This window comes from Canis lupus, chromosome X (assembly GCF_048164855.1).
Source record: "Canis lupus baileyi chromosome X, mCanLup2.hap1, whole genome shotgun sequence".
NCBI classification, from domain to species: Eukaryota; Metazoa; Chordata; class Mammalia; order Carnivora; family Canidae; genus Canis; species Canis lupus.
In genome coordinates this window covers 34156794-34171075 of record NC_132876.1, presented here as the reverse complement: position 1 = coordinate 34171075, position 14282 = coordinate 34156794, and the positions used below count along the sequence as shown (strand labels likewise).

Genomic DNA, 14282 nt, shown 5'->3' with positions numbered 1-14282 from the left:
ATCAGCTCAGGTCAACTGAGACAGAGGCCCACATCAGGCTCCATGCTCAGTGAGGAGTCACTTGCTCTGTAGCTCACAAATAAAATCTTTTCAAAAACCATTTATCAATATCCACAAAATAGCTTCCTATGATTTTGACTAGTATCACATTTAATCTATAGATGAAGAACTGATAACTTTAGAATACTGAATCTTATTTATGAATATGCATTATCTCTCCATTTTTTAATTTTGTTCTTTGAAGTTTTATCATTTTCCTCATATGAATTTTGTATATATTCTCTTAGATTTAGATCTAAGTCTTTTAATTTTAGGAATGTGAATATAAATAGTATTGTACTTTTAATTTCAAATTCTACTGGCTCGTTGTTGGTGTATAGGAAAGCAACTCACTTTTGCACGCTATTCTTTTGCTTTACAATTTTGCTGTAAATGCATATTCTTAGAGGTTTTTATTTATATTTTATACATAGACATCCATGTCAACTGTAAACAAAAACAGTTTCACGTCTTTCTTCCCAATCTATATAGCTGTTATTTACTTTTCCTGCTTTATTGCATCAACAAGGAAACTAGTAAGATGCTGAAAAGGAGTAGTGAAAGGGGACATGCTTACCTTGTACCTAACCTTGGTGTGAAACCTTCTAGTTTTTCATTAAGTATGACATTACCAGCATGTTCTCTATAGGTAGTCATTATCTAGTTGAGAAAGTTTCCCTCTCTTCTTAGTTTATTGAGAATTTTTTAAAGATTTTATTTATTCATGAGAGACATAGAGAGAGAGGCAGAGACCTAAGCAGAGGGAGAAGCAGGCTCCCTGTGGGGAGCCCAATGCAGGACTCAATCTCGGGACCCTGAGATCACACCCTGAGCTGAAGGCAGATGCCCAACCACTGAGTCACCCAGGTGCCCCAGTTTATTGAGAATTTTTATCATGAAACAATGTTGGATTCTGTCAAATGTTTTCTCTGCATCTATTGATAGAATCATGTAACTTTCCTCTTTTTGTCTGTTGATGACCAGAAATGTGAAAGCTGAAACCATAAAACTCCTAGAAGAATACATAAGCAGTAATTTCTTTGACGTTGGCCATAGCAACATTTCTCTAGATAGGTCTCCTCAATCAACTGACCAATCATTTATTGGTAAAGCAAATACAAACTAGTGGGACTACATCATAATAAAAAGCTTTTGCACAGCAATGGAAACCACCAACCAATGACAAGGCAATCTACTGCATGGGAGAAGATATTTGCAAATGATATATCCCATGAAGGGTTAATATCCAAAATATAGAGTTTGTACAAATCAACACACACACACACACACACACACACACACAAAATAATTTGATTAAAAATGGGTGGAGGATTTGAACAGACATTTCTCCAAAGAAGACATCCAGGTGACCAACAGACACATGAAAAGACACTCAACATTGCTCATCATCTGGGAAATGCAAATCAAAACCACAGTGAGCTATCATCTGTCAGGAGGGTTAGTATCAAAAAGAAACAACAAGTCTTGGCAAAGATGTGGAGAAAAAGGAACCCGCATGCACAGTGCAGCCACTGTGGAAAGAGTATGGTGGTTCCTCAAAAACTCAGAAATACTGGGGCACCTGGATGGCTCAATCAGTTAAGCAGCTGCCTTCAGCTTGCTTCATGATCTTGGGGTCCTGGGATCGAGTCTTGCACTGGGCTCCTTGCTTCGCAGGGAGCCTGCTTCTCCCTCTCCCTATACCTGCTACACTCCCTGCTTGTGCACTCTCTGTCAAATAAATAAATAAAATATTTAAAGAAAATAGAAATACCATACAATAAAGTCATTCCACTACTGTGGGTATTGACACAAATAAAACAAAAACACTGATTCAAAAACATATATGAACCCCTATGTTTATTGCAGCATTATTTGCAATGGCCAAGATATGCAAGCAATTGATATGTCCACTGACAGATGAATAATTAAACATGTGGTATATAAATATACAATGGAATATTACTGAGTGATTAAAAAAGGAATGAAATCTTGCTGTTTGTAACAACTTAGATGGACCTAGAGGATATTATGCAAAGTAAAATAAGTCAAAGAAAAATACCAACTGATTTTATTTGTATGTAGAATCTAAAAAACAAATGAAAAAAAAGAAGAAATAGACCCATAAATACCAAGAAAAAAACGATGGTTACCAGGGGAAATGGGAGTGAGAGGGATGGACAAAATGAGGATGGGGAGTGGGATATAGGCTTCCAGTAATGGAATAAATGAGTCATGGGGATGAAAGGTACAACATAGGAAAAAAGTCAGTGGCATGGTGACACATGGCAGCTACACTTTCAGTGAGTGTAGAATAATGCATAGATGTTTAGAATCACTATATTCTACACCTGAAACTAGTGTAACATTGTCAACTTTGCTTCAATTCAAAATAAGATAAAATAATGATGTTTATTTTGAGGTGTAATTTTTGGTATTTGTCTTGCTTGGTGTTCTCTGAGTTCAGGTGCTGGACCTGTGGCTTGGTGCCTGCTATTACTGTGCAGAAATTCTCCACTGTTACTGCTTCAAATATTTCTTCTCCTGTGCCTTTCTTTCTTATCTTTCTGGTATTCCCATTACATGTTACACATATTATACCTGTCCCACAACCCTTTGATATTCTGTTTTTTTCTCCCCCAGCCATTTATTTTCTTTTTTGCTTTTAAGTTGTTAAGGATTCTTTTTTTTTTTAATTTATTTTTTATTGGTGTTCAATTTACTAACATACAGAATAACCCCCAGTGCCCGTTGTTAAGGATTCTATTGATATATATCCTCTATAAATATCCTCCATAGCTCAGAGATTCTTTCCTCAACTCTCCCCACTAATAAACTTGACAAAGGCATTCTTCATTTTTGCTACAGTGTTTTTTGATCTTTAGCATTTTTTGGTTCCTTCTTAGGATTTCCATCTCTATGCTTACATTGCCTATCCTTTCATGGAACCTACTTGATCCATTAGAGCGCTTAGCATATTATTTATTGTTTTTCTAAATTCCTGATCTGATAATTCCCATACGTCTGCCATGTCGTCGTCGTTGTCGTTGTCATCGCCGTCGTCTCCTCCTCCTCCTCCTCCTCCTCCTTCTTCTCCTCCTCCTCCTTTCTTCTTCTTCTTCTTCTTCTTCTTCTTCTCCTTCTCCTTCTTCTCCTTCTTCTCCTTCTTCTTCTTCTTCATTCTTCTTCTTCTTCTTCATTCTTCTTCATTCTTCCTTCTTTCTTCTTCTTTTTTTTAAGGCAGACTCCATGCCCAGCATAAAGCCCAACGTGGGGCTTGAACTCACAACCCTGAGATCAAGAACCAAGCTGAAATCAAGAGTCAGATGCTTAACTGACTGAACTACCCAGGGTCCCTATCAATTTTGTATTTTGCCTTTTGGAATGTCTTGTGAATTTTTCATGATAGCTAGACAGGATAAAGGAACTACCGTAAATAGGCCATTAGTAATGTGGTGAGGAGGTGTGGAGAGAGGGAGTGTTCTGTAGTCCTATGATTAGGTCTCAGTCTTCTAGTGAGCCTGTCCCTCTGGACTATGAATTTCACAAGTATTTCTCAGTATTTTTATCCCCCACTCCTTATGGGGAATGAGATGGCTAAAATGGGCTGCAGCTGACTATTTCCCTTCCCCTGCTTACTTAGGCTCTGATAATATTCCAGCAGGTTAGGCTCTAGTTAATGAGTTTCCCATGATGGCAGGCCCTGTTAGGAACAGAGTGATCTGGTGCATTTTAAAATGGTTCCTTGTGGGGGGAGTGCCAGGATGGCTCATTCAGTTGAGCATCTAACTTTGGCTCAGGTCATAATCCTCACCTTAGGCTCCCCACTCAGTGGGGAGTCTGCTTGTTCCTCTCCCCTTCTCTTTGCCCCACTATGCTCTCCCTCAATAACTAAAATCTTAATTAATTCATTAATTCATTAATTAAGTTGCCTTTTTGGGTCCCCTGGGTGGCTCAGTCAGTTAAGCAGCCAATTCTTGGTTTTGGCTCAGGTCATGATCTCAGGGTCCTGGGAACAAGCCCTGGGTTCCAGCTCCTCACTCAGCAGGGAGTCTGCTTGTGGATGCTCACTCTCTTTCTCCCTCTGTACCTCCACCAGCTCGCTTCCCCCCCCCAATAAATAAATAAATGCTTAAAATGGTTTCTTTTCTCCTGCATCTCCTAGAAGCATTACGGAATTTTTCTACAATATCTATTGAGTGAATCTGGTGGGGTTTTGAAAGGTAAATCTCACAATATTATGGGGACCACCCTATGACTAGGTATGCCTTGGAGTTTGTCACAGAGCTTCTAGAAATTTGACAATTACAGTCCAGGGTTTTCCTACCCTGACACTGGTTCTAAAGGCAGTTTCTGTTTGTTAGTCTCTGCCCTAATAAGCCACAACTCACAGTATTTACCTAGTTCTCCAATCTTGGGAGCACTGGTTTACCCTGTGTTCTCCTCTTCCTTCTCTTATGGATTTAAGAACAGTTATTGAATTTTCATTCAGCTCACTTTTTTACTTATTGTTAGGGAGAAATGGAAGCAATCTCCTTCCATGTAAAACTGACTGAGCATCCTTAGATTTATGATATATTTCAATTGGATACTTTTTTCAGAAAGCAAACGTTATTCTGTCATCTATTCCCCCTCCCCCACCAACCCCAAACCTGTGAGATAAGTTATGTTAATGGCCTGAATCCTACACCTTCAATTTGCTCTTAAAAGCATACAGAAGCATAGAGATAGCTATCTAGGAAATTTTTGTTTGCCAAGATACTTGCTTCATTTATCAATGTCAACATGACTTCCTCTTCCATATTTAGATTTGCCATTATGTCAAAAATATGCTTCAGACTATAAGCTGCTCATATATGTTATATCAGGAAAAGAATATTAATCCTATTCTCTAACCCCAAAATCACAATGAAGGGACACTTAGGGAAAACAAGCAGCAAAACCATCAACCTTCAATCATCTCACAAAACTCTATGCCTAATCAGTTTCTCTCTGGTTAAAATCCTTCAAAAGCTCCAAGATCAAGGATTCTCTAAAATATTTTCAATTGTCCTAGCTATTTTCTAAACACAGGAAGGATACAAAGCAATGCAGTACATTGGACAATACAGGGATTAGAACACACAACATCAAGACTCTAGTTTCTCTTGGCTACCAAGCAGCCATATGCTTTCAGGCAAACTCCTTCCAAATCAGCTCTCCTATGTGTCAAATGACAGTGTTGTACTTTTGTGCCCTGTAAAGTTCTTTTCAGAGCTTTTAGCACTCTGATCCATGTTAGGAATTCCCCCAGCTGGTAAAGGCCAGGGAGATAGCTCCATGTGACCCAAGGAGCTTGGCTCAGCACATACATAGCATGAATCTGTGTCTTCTACACACTCTGCTTCACACCTCAAGAAGGTCAGACATGGACTAGCTCCTATGATAACATAATGTTTAGGTTTTTCATTGTCTTCCCTATCTAGTTCACCTCAATCTTTCTACCCTATTTTTATATTGAACAGTATCTTTCAGCCCCTTTTATTACTAAGAAAATGACTGTGCTCCAGATCTTCTTTTCAGTTCCAAGTCCTTACAACAGCCTGCGTCCTGTTACAGATATGTCCCTTTTTGACCATGGTTTGTTGATTCCTAGTAGGGTCCATGTCTGGGCCTCAGGGATCTTCAAATGCTCTGACACTGTAGGCAAAAGTTTCCATGCAGATACACACATGTAGATTTCTAGGGAGAGTGTTTTGGACTTTTAGAAGATTCACACAGGAGGCTGGGATCCAAAAATAACTGAGCATCCCAAGTCCTTAGTTCTAACACAAAAGGTCCTCTACTTCCTCCTTTGTTCTAAACACCTTTCTTTCTGGTGTGATTCTTCACACTCATACTCAACTCTTACTGCCTTTACTTTTTCCAGTAGACTAACCGCCCTGGACAACTCATCTGAATCAGTTCATCAGTGAGTATGATGTGATCCTGTCTTCTGGTTCACAGCCCCAGGCACTGAACAACCCTGGTCCTTTACACTCACCTGTTGCGCTCTCAACTTCCCATTCCATTTAGTGTTCTGCATTTCTGAACTACAATCTCTAACTTGATAAATTTCCCATACAATAGGATTTAGAACATATACAATGCATTGTTATTAATAGCAATATATGCCCCTTTCTCTGCAAAATGTCTTACCTGCATTATCACAATTACTTCTCACAATTCTATCAGCTTATTACTACTATTATCTGTTATATCTACTATCATCTGTTATCTTATTATTACTATTATCTGTTCATTATAGCCAATGAAATGGAGGCACAGAGACATCAGGTAATTTGCCCAAGGCCACACAGCTATCAAGTAGCAGGGCCAAGACTCGTATATGAGTCTACTGACCCCAAAACCCATGTTCTTCAACACTATATATTCCTTTTTCCCATTCAACTTCTCAGATCCTCATTATATCTATATTACAGGTAGATTTCATGGCTGAAATGTCATGAACTTTCTCTGTGGACTAAAATTTATGTATTTATTTTTCTAAAGATTTATTGATTTGAAAGAGGGAGAGGGAGCAGCAGACTCTCCACTGAACAGGGAGGCCAACATGGACCTCGATCCCAGGACTCTAAGATCATGACCTGAGCCACCCAGGTGCCCCTAGAATATATTTTTTAATCACTTAAAATATTTTTATGACCTGGTATGACACAAGATTTCTACTCCTAGGTATATATGCAAGAACAATGAGCATATATATCCACAAAGAGATTTTCACATGACTGCTCACAGCAGATATATTCACAATACTAAAGAAAAAAACCTAAAAACCCACAAATAACTCAAATGTCCATCAACACATGAGTGCATAAACAAATGGTAATATACAACGGAATGGTACTTAACAATAATAAAAAAAATACCTATACATTCAGCAAAAATGAATAGATCTGGAAAACATTAATGCTGAGGGAAAGAAACTAGATACAAACAGCCACACGTTATACGATTCTACTTGTAGGAAATTCTAGAAAAGACAAAACCCATCTACAGTAACACAAAGCAGATAAGTGATCATCCTTTGGGCTAAGGGAATTACCCAGAAAGGGGACATTAGGAGATAATAAGCAACATAAACTGTCTTGGATGGTAGTTAAATAGATTATTCACTGAGCTATACATTTAAATTATATGTCAAGGGGCACCTGCATGGCTCAGTTGACTAAGCGTCTGCCTTCAGCTCAGGTCATGATCCTGGAGTCTTGGGATTGAGCCCCATTGTTGGTCTCCCTAGTCAGTAGGGAATCTGCTTCTCCCTCTGTATCTCCCCCTGCTCATTCTCTCCCCTCATCGCTCTCTCATAAATAAGTAAATCTTTTTAAGAAAATAAAATAACAATAAATTATACGTCAATTAGATGTTGAACAAAATCCACTGGGAAAATGGATTATAAACACTCCAATCCTAAGCATGTAAAAGTAGGGAGCCAGTTAAGTTCAGTATCAAAAGGCCCAAAATATACATCTTTAAAATATGTAACTATATTCAAGTCCCCACTTACTCATTTTCTCATTGCCCAAACTACAGGCAATTAAATTGCCAAAATAGATGGGTTGCCTTAGGATAAAGCAATGGTTCTTCACTGGGAGCCATTTGGATCCCCAGGTAACCTTTAGCACTTTGACGAAGTATTTTCCATTCTCACAACTTCTGGATTGCTACTAGCATTTGGTCAGTAGAAGTGGGGATGCTATTAAATATCCTACAGGACAAGGGCAAGTCCCCATGACAAAGAATGAATTATCTGATCTAAACTGGTAACAGGGCAGAGTGAAAAAAGCAGAGGGATAACATGTTGCTGCAGTAACACAAATATGTATGTAATAATGAAGAATTGAAAATGCAAACAAATCAACATTTGTTCATACCCACCATTTCAGCTAGGTGTCCCTTTGGAAAACAGTGGGCAGAGAATGGGCACAGGATGACTAACTCATGATTAGGGTGGAGGTTACAAGTGGTACTGAAATGCCTCCTTACCTCAAAGCTGGGCTGATCATTAAAAGTCATCCAGAAAAGTATAAAAGCACAGAACTGCTCAAACTCGGACACTCAAGCCTAACCATTCTGCCTCATATTACCTGTGCAAATGAACACGATGTCTTTTCGCATTTTAAGTTTTATTGAAGAAATACAAGTTCGCATAAGGGCCCTTATTCTTTTGCCGTAAGCACAGAATTTTTTCCTTTTTAAATGTAAGTATCTACTTGCAAGAAGTCAAGCTGCAGAGAGAGAGAGGTCACATTAACCAGAGACAAAAGGAAATATTGCCCTAGCAACCAAAAGTACTTATAAGATTTCATCAAACTCACTGTACACAATTTCAGTTTCATTTGATCACTTTTTTTTTTAACATGGAAAAGCTTGAAAAAGACTGATAAATAATTGCCTGAATAGTCCTAACACTTCCTAACATCCCAACATAAAATTTCTTTCAGCACCACCAAGGACACAATTCTGAATCTTAAATACAAAACAGCATAATAGCCTCCTTCCCCCTTCCTTCCATTAAAAAGGTCTACAGTGTAAAGCAACAAAGGAGCTCTCATACAGTACAAAAGAGGTTTCTCTCACATACCAGAGTTGCACACTCTACTAAGCATGGAAAAAGCATTTCTGGAATCATTCCTTTTGAAAAGTAGCAAGCCTATCTTAAGAACCAAGCATGTTACTAGCTAATCCCCTCAGCTGTTACAGATGGGATACACCCCAAGTAGGATAGAAAATTATCAATGATTTTTGAAAGGAAGTAACTTTTTCTTTCATTGGGATACTTCTGCTATTGCTACAGTGTTTGGAGTTGGAAAAACAAATACAGAAAATTAGTGTAGTACAGTAAAAAAGTACCCGGGGACAGACAATAGCAGCCCAGTCCTCGTTCTGCCGCTAACGAGCTGTATGATGTTATGCAGTTCGCAGCACCTCTCTGGGGCTCAGTTACCTCGTCAGTTAGTGAAAGAACAAGCATATTACCGCTAATCCCCTCAGCTGTGACCCACAGGGTACATCCAAGTAGGATGGGAAAATATCTGTGGTTTTTTAAAGAAAGTGGCTTTTCGTCTCATTGCAAGAGTTCTACCCTTAGTAAAATGCCTGCAGTAGGGTAAGCTAAATAATTCCCAGGTTTCTCTGTAAAGTTTCTTGGTCAGGTTTTAATATAAGGTAGCACAAAGGGAAAAGGGGGCTCAATTTTCTAAATTCACTTGGCCCTTTGCATCTTTTTTGGATTGTCATAAAAACTTTCCTAAACGGCGTATGATCTACTGCTATGTGCTTATCTCCATTCATTTTGCAACCAGTACTCCTAATAGTACTGGGGAGCAGTGCTTGCCTTTCAAAGCAGGATTGTTCATAACCTTGGTTATCCAATAATGTCCCCTCCATAATGTCAACAGCATATTTCCTAACAATAGGTACATCCTTCCAGAAATGCTAGATTATAAGGAATTCAATAAAGACAGGCTGTGGGCTATTAAAAACTGCAGGAGCACCTGTACTTACCAGAGAGCATGGAGAACTTAACAGTAGAAGCTCCTTGTGCATCTATACAATGAAGAAATTAAGCCACAGGAAGAGAAGCATGCTAAATTAAGAACAACTTGGGGAATTAACAGAGCAAGAGAAAGCCCATCATTCTTTTCCAAAATGTGAATAATTGAGTTAGCTACGTAACTTGATACTTGAGATTGAATTTCATTTTTATCCACTGAAACTACATTCATTTCTCTGACTCAAAGGTGCTTAAATGGCTTTTTTTATCGTTAAAGTATAGCACAAGTCAGATCTACAGGCTCGTTACATAGAGGACCATATTCAGAATATAGAAGCATTTGGTCTAAGTGCTATCACCCAGTTAAAGGTCTTAGATTAGAAGGTAGGACACTTTTTACCAAACTGCATTAAGAAAAATATAGGAGCCCAAATGAACACAGTTAATACACTGAATTGAGGGTGGTAAAAATTCCCAGGGACATCCTGTATACAGCCTTCAGTTTGGTTTGCTTCAGGTTTCTTTTTTGTTTTGTTTTTTGTTTGTTTGGTTTTTTTTTTATTTTTTGTTTTGCTTCATGGTTTATATCAATGTTAGATACCAGCCTTCAAGGAAAGGATTTATTGTACACCTAGAGTGAACAGTGAGAATTCAAACTCAACTACTTTGTACATTCTATTCAATTAGTTTTTAGAAATGAAACAAAGAAAAATCTATAATCATGGCACATTAAAGGAAATTGGAAAAACATAATGAAGTAACAAATATATTAGGAGGCAGGAAGAGCATAAAGAAAGAAGCCAAAGAGAATCCAAAACAAATTTTTATGGATTCTTCCAACAAAAGGTATCCCACTTCTGTCCTCAGTACAACTTGAATCACCAGATGGCAGAATGATTACCTAGTTCAAAGTTTCAACTATGACCAAGGACTGAAGAACAGGAGAGAAGCACACCAGGCTCTTTCACTCTGTTTCCATCTCTTATAAACACACTATTCACTCTAGGAAGAGAAAAAAAGTTTGAATACGATAATGGAGAAAACCTTGAACTCCATAGGGCAAAAATTCGCAACCCCTTTAGTTCTTAATTAGAAGGAGACCTTGAACTGAAGTCAGTTCTATAATTTTAGTGTAGCTGAGTACAGCTGACCTTGAACAACATAGGATTGAATTGTATGGGTCCACTTCTATGTGGATTTTTTCAATAAATACAGTACGGTTCTGTAAATGTATTTTCCTTGTAATTTCAAAAGCATGTTCTGTTATCCACTTTATTGTAAGAATACAGTAGATAATATATATAACATACTAAAACATGTTAATGGATCATTTAGGTTATAGGTAAGGCTTCCAGGCAACAGTAGGCTATTAGTGGTTAAGATTTTGGGGTGAGAAAATAAAGAATGATGGCATAATGTGACAGATGTGATAAACTTTGGGGTTAGGACTGCTTATGAAATTAGGAGATACGATGTCACCGGCCAGATTTTGGTTCCCATGATCTTTACCCCCCTGGTGTTACTCCCAGGATTGCATGCTACTCCCATGACCTTACTTGACCAAAGAGAGTTACCTGGGTGTTAATAATCTCATCATACATGTCCTCTAAATGCAGACTGTGGTCAACTTGGTGCCAGAAAGGAGGATCAGAGAGATTGCAGCACAGGAGGATTTGTTGTGGATTTTGAAGATGGAGAAGGTCACAAGCTGAGGAATACAAGCAGGCTTTAGAGTTTGAGAACAAACAAGGAAATGAGAACTTAGTCTGACAGCTGCAAGGACATGAATTCTAGCAACGATCTGGAATGAACAAGAATGAAGACTCCTTCCTAGAATATCCAGATAAGGCCCTCGCCCAACCAACACCTAATTTCAGCCTTAGGAACCCCAGAATACAGATACCAGTTAATAGAATATTAATACGAGACATTGGGAGACGAGGATGAACATCGAAGTATCATGGGTATGAGCAGTTGTACTGAGACTGATAGAAAGAAAAATAAAAGTATGAGGTTGCAGTCTAAAAGTAAGATATCGGATTGTAATATGATGGAGGTGGAGTAGTAATTCTAGGTTAGTGAAATGAAGTAGGGATGAATACTGTCAAAATAGTGGACTACCATGTACAGTTGTGCATGTTGTGCACTGTACAATTCTACATGGCACCATTAGTATAGCAGATACATTCATATAATAATTTTCTAGCAAATATAAGTAAAAGGCTTTGAGAAAGGAGTGTATTTTCTTTTTTTTAAAGATTTTATTTATTTATTCATGAAAGACACACCGAGAGAGGCAGAGACGTAGGCAGAGGGAGAAGCAGGCTCCCCGCAGGGAGCTTGATGCAGTATTATACCCAGGACCCGGGATCACGCCCTGAGCCAAAGTTAGACACTAAACCACTGAGCCACTCAGGCATCCCAAGTGTATTTTCTAATACATAAAAAAGAATCATGAGCTAACGAAACTGACTTATAAGGTCCAAAAAGCAAGTAGAAAGTGGTATGATTCAGATGGCATGAACCTCAACTGAGGACATTGCATGAATAAAGAGTAGAGAAGGCTCTGAAACTAGCTCCATAAGCCAGGAAGATAGCAGGATATAAATCTTATAAGAATAATAGAATAGTATGGGACAGTAAGAGTAAGTCAATAATTACTTCTGCTCCCAGGAGATCACTCTCCTTTAAATCAAGTCACTTCCAGATACAATGAACTTAAAGCCAGCCCAAGGCCGATGAGTCAATGCTAATACAATTACCATTTATGGAATAATTTAAAAAAGCCCCATAAATATATGGAAACTTTCTACTCCGTTCAACCTACGATTACATGAGAATTACATGGTCATTATGAATTACCCTGATTTTTGCATGAGAGAAAAACGAAGCTCAGAGAAAAATGACTTGCTTACGGTCACACAGATGAGGCAATGGTGAGGCTACAATTTAAAACTCGGTCTACGGGCAGCCCTGGTAGCCCAGCGGTTTAGCACCACCTTCAGCCCAGGGTGTGATCCTGGGGACCCGGGATCAAGTCCCACTTTGGGCTCCCTGCATGGAGCCTGCTTCTCCCTCTGCCTGTGTCTCTGCCTCTCTCTTTCTGTGTCTGTCATGAATGAATAAATAAATAAATAAAAATCTTTAAAAATAAAAAAAATAAATAAAACTCAGTCTGCCTCCTCTCTGCTAAGCTTCCTTCCAGGAGTGAAAAAGTGAAAGTGTAATGGGAGCTTCCTAACCAACTCTATGTTCTAAGTACCTAGAAGCATAGAGCCACTCTGTGTGGCGGTCCCATGTACCAGTTAGTCCTCTGGGCTCCTGTCCTTGTCACTCGCCTGTGACCGACCCTTATTGCTCTTGTGTCTAGGAAAGCTTTCTCTCTACACATTCCCACCACCCAAGGAAACAGGATGAATCAGTTCAAGTGCATGCCTCCTCTGGGACTACACTAAACTGGAGAGATAGCTCTTATCAACAGGAGACCTCCTCCCATTCATACAACTTATATGGCTCTGTCTCCTCAAAATACTGGCTTTAGATAATGTGGCTCTTATACAGAAGCATGCTGGGGCCAAAGTATCTGCAACACACTGGGGACAGAGAATTCGGAAAACACTCAAAATTCGCCCCTGCACACCACACACAGGCAGGCTGACTCATGCTCTCTCACACACACATTAGGAATCAGCAGTGACCAGCCCAGCAGCCGAGTCTAAGCAGCCGGCAGCTCTCAACAGGAAACAGTTTGAATTCAGGAACTGAGATGTCTAGGTTCTAGACTTCACAGACATCCTTGCACCACACTAATTGAAGCACTGAAAATAAATACAGATGACGAGCTTGATACTCTGATATTATCTTTCTTCCCTCTTTTTTTTTTAAGATTTTATGTATTTGAGAGAGAGCACACGAGCAGGGGAGGAGGAGGAGAGGGAGAGGCAGATTCCCCGCCTAGCAGGGCGCCTGATTAGGACTTGATCCCAGGACCCCAGGATCACGGCCTGAGCCAAAGGTAGACGCTTAACCGACTGAGCCACCCGGGTGCCACTCTTTCCTTTTTGCTTGTATTTCTTTTTTAAGATTTTAATTAATTCATGAGAGACACAAAGAGAAAGACAGAAACACAGGCAGAGGGAGAAGCAGGCTCCCTGCAGGGAGCCTGCTGCAGGACTTGATCCCAAGACCCCAGGATCATGACCTCTGGTGCTTTTTGTTTTTTTTTTTTAATAAGACCTGGACTTTGCCCATTTGATGTTTCCTCCATTGTATCCAGGCAGAAACAGTTTAATTGGAGCCAGGAAAATAAAGTAAGTTTATATTCTCAATACTAACATCTAGACTGAAAGAAAGTCTGTATCAAATATGACCAAACATTTTGCTTTTCCACCCTCTGTACTAAATCCTTGTAGAGATGAATGAAACTTGGACTATCACTGAAACCAGATTTGGGTTCTTTGTTCTCTTTATGGAGACGATTAATTTCTTGAAGTCATTTAGGAATGACTTCCTGCCGTCCTATGTGAAGTGTGCATTGGTAATTAAATATTCATTGGGAATGCCAAAAAACCAAACCTGTTCTGGATGGTATTTTCTTGAATTGCTACTCAGATCATTCCAAACCATGAAATTGCTAGCTACTGATGGCTGGATAGGTCGAGAAAAACAGGATACGTGACGCCAAAGCCTTAGCTAATTGACACAACTC

The 14282-nt window shown here is 39.1% G+C and overlaps 1 long non-coding RNA gene across 1 annotated transcript in view; it reads right to left on the bottom strand.

Moving 5' to 3' along the window:
- Positions 1-11027: 11027 nt before the first annotated feature.
- LOC140627708 (uncharacterized) overlaps positions 11028-14282 on the bottom strand; it is a 38602-nt gene continuing 35347 nt past the window's right edge. The window contains exon 3 of the long non-coding RNA XR_012026338.1: positions 11028-11282. This is a non-coding gene — a long non-coding RNA (uncharacterized lncRNA). The remainder of the gene's footprint in view (positions 11283-14282) is intronic.